The 5,484-nt window shown below is 38.3% G+C and overlaps 1 long non-coding RNA gene across 2 annotated transcripts; it reads left to right on the top strand.

Moving 5' to 3' along the window:
* The first annotated feature begins 2,373 nt into the window (after positions 1-2,373).
* On the top strand, positions 2,374-4,584 carry LOC118565406. 2 transcript variants are annotated; one of them, XR_004932382.1, is made up of 6 exons: positions 2,374-2,555; positions 2,646-2,774; positions 3,079-3,174; positions 4,107-4,176; positions 4,278-4,314; positions 4,443-4,584. It is a non-coding gene; the product is annotated as an uncharacterized LOC118565406 (long non-coding RNA). The 2 variants fall into 2 exon arrangements; XR_004932381.1 differs by lacking the exon at positions 4,443-4,584 and having other exon boundaries at positions 4,278-4,435.
* The last annotated feature ends 900 nt before the right edge of the window (positions 4,585-5,484 follow it).

The following is a 5,484-nucleotide window of genomic DNA, read 5'->3' on the forward strand; positions in this document are numbered from 1 at the left end:
TTAAGGTCTTGTCCCAGATTGAATGTAAATGGTAAACGGACTGAACTTATATAGTGCTTTTCCGGTCATGCTGACCACCCAAAGCGCTGTACACTATAGCCACATTCACCCAGTCGCTCTCACTAACGCTCACACATTTATACACCGAGACGCAGCTCGGTAGGCAACTTGGGGTTAAGTGCCTTGCCCAAGGGCACATCGACATGTGGCAAGGGGAAGCTGGAATCGAACCCACAACCTTCTGGTTGCCAGACGACTACTCAACCCATCAAGCCACAGTCGCCCGCGTGTGTCCGCATGTGCAGTGTGTGTCCACGACTTCATGGGTAAAAAAAACTTTGGAACACAATACCACATTGGAATGTTTGTCTGCACAAGTACTGAAAATGAAATGCCTGTTTTTCAAAAAATTGTCAACATCATTGTCAACAACGATGAAGCATTTCTTTTCACTGCTAAAGTCACTACAGAGTTTTTTGATGAGCACCTGAGTGCTTTCAAAATAGACATTGTGGAGGATGCGTTTGCTGTTATTTGTGTGTCGGACCTGATATATTATTTATCAGCCTTATATACGTTATGAAAACGTATATTGTGCCCCGCTGCTGTTTTATATGAGCTGTGCATTGTTTGAGGTCTTTGAAAGAGAACTGTTTAATAAAAAGGTTAAACTTTGAATTTATGAGCATTGTTTGGAATAATTAGGGTTTTCCCATTATATTTGGTATTGATATGCTTAGTAGTCCATTCTTTACCATTTAAAAGAAAACATATTTGGTTTTGGTATTGACATCACACTAGTGTTAATTTTAACATTATATTTTAACACAAACACTATTGCAATGTTAATACCACACCCAGCAGTGTTGGATAATCAACAATGGCTGGTGTAAATTTAACACAAATTGGGTGTTAGTCTAATAACACTTTAACAAATGTTATTTTAACACTAGCTAGTGTGGACACATATACGCACTTTTTTGGTGTTAAAGTTAACACTGTAGGTGTTAAACTAACACTGGCATTTTTGCAGTGTAGCACAATCTGTTCCATCAGCTCATTTGCGCGTGCGTGAACAGAATAACTTCCGGTAGGCAATATTTCGCTTTTCTTACTTTTTTATTTTTTTTGTCCTTTTTCGGGGCAGGGGTTTCATTTTGTATGTCTTTGTATTTGCGTAAATATTGCTTATTTTAAAAACGATGTAATTCGTCTGAAAATTAGTGGCCATTGACAGGTGCCAGTACAGGGTGCCTGTCTCTAGTGGCACATGTCACAAGGCTGACAGGCTGCCAGAGCGCGGCTTACACCGTTTCGGGGGTTGTTTTCGGCTAAAATGTTTAGTTAACGTGACTCTACCTGGATTTTTGTTTTGAAATTATGATCTCATTATTTAATAAACTGTGTCAAACCTTTCATAAAGTCATATTTATTTGATGGAACGATGTAATTCGTCTGAAAATTGGTGGCCATTGACAGGTGCCAGTACAGGGTGAAAGTTTGGCTGAGAGAGGGGGGGGGGGGGTAATTTTGAGTGCTTTATGAACGTAACAACAAGGTTATATGGCCTGCATGCTTGGCTCGAGACAGCCTCCAGCCTGTCCTGGTCGGGAGGGTGGAGAAATCGGCTGCTGCTGCTGCTGCCTCTAGTCTTGTGACGCATGCCTTCAAATCTTCATCATCCACCAAAGTTCTACTGTAACATTACCATGGCTGTTCGTCTCGTCATTTACTCTTGACCTTCTCTGTTGATTGTTCGGGTCTAAATATGACTAAATGCCTTCTTAACGTTTATGCTGCCACACGTTCTCATTAATTTCTTGGTTAGTTAGCAGGTGCTCTCTCAGGTAAATATCTAGATCCAGTAGGTTAGATTATTGCTTTTGCGCCATCTAGTGTCTGAACTCGGGAGTGGGTATTAGTTTACTTTAACCGCTTTCGAGAAGAAAACGTATTAATAGTCTGTACAATAAAAACTAAATTAACAATGTGAAGGACACAAGACATGTATTTATATTAGGGCTGTCAAACGATAATTTTTTTAAATTGCGATTAATCGCATAATGTTGATAGTTAATTCAAGATTAATCGCAAATTAATTATATATTTTATCCTTTTAAATCTGAACGTGTAATAGCCTGTTTGGGCATTTTAATATGCAATTTTGGAATAAATGACACTAATAATGCTTGTACAAAAAAAAATTTTATTTTGTTATTTTTCAAGCACTTTCATCCTAGTGCCAGATGTTAAACTCTGGGCTATGGCTAAATGACTAATAATGACGCCCTGCTGTTTACACAATGTGTAAATAAATTGGTAAATAAATACCTGTTTTCATGCCAATATATTTTTTGCCTCTTAAACAAAGATAGACATGGTATTACGCATATACATGAATAAAAAATGTACATTTCAATAAAGTCATAAGTATTGTTAATTTTTTCAATCTCTCATCTAATTCTGAGCAACGTTTTACATTTTTTTTCTTTAACAGCGACAACATTCTGCAGTCCATCAAAGCAGAAGATATTCTTACAGATTCTGAGATTAAGGTGATGACATTCATTATTATATAGAAGACAATCATATTTGTCAGGAAATTAAATAAAATTGTGAATTTAACTTAATCTAAAATGTTGCAGGACCTGGAAAAGAAGTTGCAGACTGGTGACATTCTGTCAAACAGAATGTACCTGTGGAAACACAAAGGCTTTGATCCAGCCCTTAGAAGGTTATACAGTGAGCATGTCACCACTTTTGATGACATGATGGTACGTTGTCATTGCTTTATGTAATTCAATTCAAAACCATGTCAAAATATAAAACTAGATGAGCTATGGTTAGTGCTGTATTCTTAAAGAATGCTCCAGGGAATCGTGATGTATGTCCTGTTTGAGATTCTATAGTATTGTCTTCCTTTCTTTTTGAATTATTTGTTGTATTTTCTTAATGCTGTAGGTTGTCATCCTAGTTACAGAAAAACTTTAAGAAGCATCCAATCAATTGCTAAAATTTAAAAGTCTTGTCAATTACAATTAACAACACTCAGGATAACTGCCTCTCTTGTGGTTACAGACAGAGGTTCTCATCACACGGCTTGAAAACATTCTGTATGTCCCTGGCAGTGGAGATGTTGACCAACACATGGTCACAGAGGTGATTCTGCCTGAGGTGAGCTTCAGTCCCTAAAACTGAGAAAGAAAAAGCAATTACTAATGGCATAGGTTTGTAAGTGTAAATGGGCTTGGTGACAAAAACACTTTTATATGTCCATCTGTGCCGGTGAAGATTATCAGTCATCCAGGTCATCGACTCCCCTTTACAAAGGCTTTCAGTTTAATATGCATGTTATCGAAGCCATAAAAAGGCATTTTTGTCCACTAGTATAAAAGCTTGGAACTTTTTTGGAAAGAATATGTCCATCTGTATTTTTAGTGTACCAAAAACTATCAAGGATGAGAGATGTTCAGAAAGCGTTAAAGAAGGATTTTATAATGTGAAATGGGTAACATTTGAGTTTTACATAGGGGTTTGATTCTTTATGTACTCATCTGAACATTAACTGAACACAAAATGACCAGCAGACAAACAACAAAAGCTGATTTGATTGAGATGGAGAAAACTGAACAGATCATACGATGGAGTAATAACACAACAAAGCAGAAAACATTACCAAAAATAACCTGGCACAAAAAATGTAATATTTCAGTGACAGCAACAACTTGAATAACAACTGAACTTGAACAATGTCTCCCTCTTGAGTCCTTCTGTAAAAATAGTTACCAATTTTACAATGGCTTCCAACACCTCCAGGTGATTTCTGGTCTGCATAACCAAAACAAACTTTAAAAACAAAACAAATCTAAATAGACAATTGACAAATATTACAGTGGACACTCATAAAAAAATATTTGTCCTGATGCAATGCCCTTAAGTTAAATTATGTTTCATCTGCAAATGGTCTTAGGGAATAATAACCAATACTAAAATTGTGTGATAATAAGAGTAACCATTATAAAAAACAAACAAACTAAATTTCAACATGGAAATGTGACTGATTTAGTGTTGTACAACTGCTGTACATGATTTGGATTATTTTTTAGATTGTCATCCAGTGGCTGCAAAATACCAAGCAGAGATGATGTTCATAAATACCGTGAAGAAAAATGAGGGGTAAATAACAATTGTGTGTGCACAACTACATATACTGCAGTCATTAAAGGATACAGTACTGGCTCACCCCCCCCCCCCTCTTTTTGTTCATTTATTTCTAGACTTTCGGAAGCCCAGGAAGAAGAAGACACAGAAAAGGTTAACAGAAAAGGGTTAAACTACATAGCTATTTGAATGTAATCTGTTTTTGTCAAATGTAAAAGGAAATATGATCCCTTGATGTAGGCTAAATTAGCAATCTGTAACTAATCTATCATTTTCTGCAGGGAAGCCCATTCATTGTCGATAGTCAGGCTGCAGCTGACTGGTGCAGAGAACAACAATTTAGTGGAAGAATAACACTTCCTATTGTTCTGGATATGGACGAGCTAGAACAAGCAGAAGCTCTCGAAGCCCTCAAGACATGGGATGAAGAGTATAAGAGTATAATGAATAATGACACTAGGTGGCCAGGGCCAGCCTAGTGTCAGGTTCCAGGAGAGGAGAGACCGACACCCTGTACTGGCACCTGTCAATGGCCACTAATTTTCAGACGAATTACATCGTTCCATCAAATAAATATGACTTTATGAAAGGTTTGACACAGTTTATTAAACAATGAGATCATAATTTCAAAACAAAAATCCAGGTAGAGTCAGGTTAACTAAACTTTTTAGCCGAAAACCGGCGCTGACAGCCCCCGAAACGGTGTAAGCCGTGCTCTGGCAGCCTGTCAGCCTTGTGACATGTGCCACTAGAGACTGGCACCCTGTCTCTGTTGTGGCAGATGCCAGTGGAGACTGTCAGCCTAGTGGCATCTGCCAGTAATACGCCGTGGCAACCCGGAACTGCCACCGGAACTGCCAGAATGACCTGCCACTGCCACAAATTGCGCTCGGTCCTGCTGCCTGGACTCGGGACCCTCTGAAGCCTCAGGCTGAGGCGGAGCAGCACCCTCGGAGGCCTCGGGCTGATCTTTCCTCTCGGCAGCCGGCGGGACTCTTTTCAAAAACTAGTTAAAAGCCAGTCGGAACAAGTGGGTCTTCAAATACTTCTTAAAAGAATGAACAGAGTAAAGACAATGTAAAGTTAAAGGCACTACCTGAAATTAGTTCCTGGAACCATCAACAATCTTTGGCTGGAACATCTAAAACTATGAGACGGAGAACATGGTTGTAAAAGGTTAGTAATATAAGATGGAGCTCGGCTACTCAGGGCTCTAAAAGTAAAGACTAAAATGTTAAAATTAGCTCTACAACATACCGGTAGCCAATGTAAAGAGATTAAAACTGGGGTAATTTTCTGTCTTTTTATTGCAGAAGCATTCTG

This window comes from Fundulus heteroclitus, chromosome 13, assembly GCF_011125445.2.
Source record: "Fundulus heteroclitus isolate FHET01 chromosome 13, MU-UCD_Fhet_4.1, whole genome shotgun sequence".
NCBI lineage: Eukaryota > Metazoa > Chordata > Actinopteri > Cyprinodontiformes > Fundulidae > Fundulus > Fundulus heteroclitus.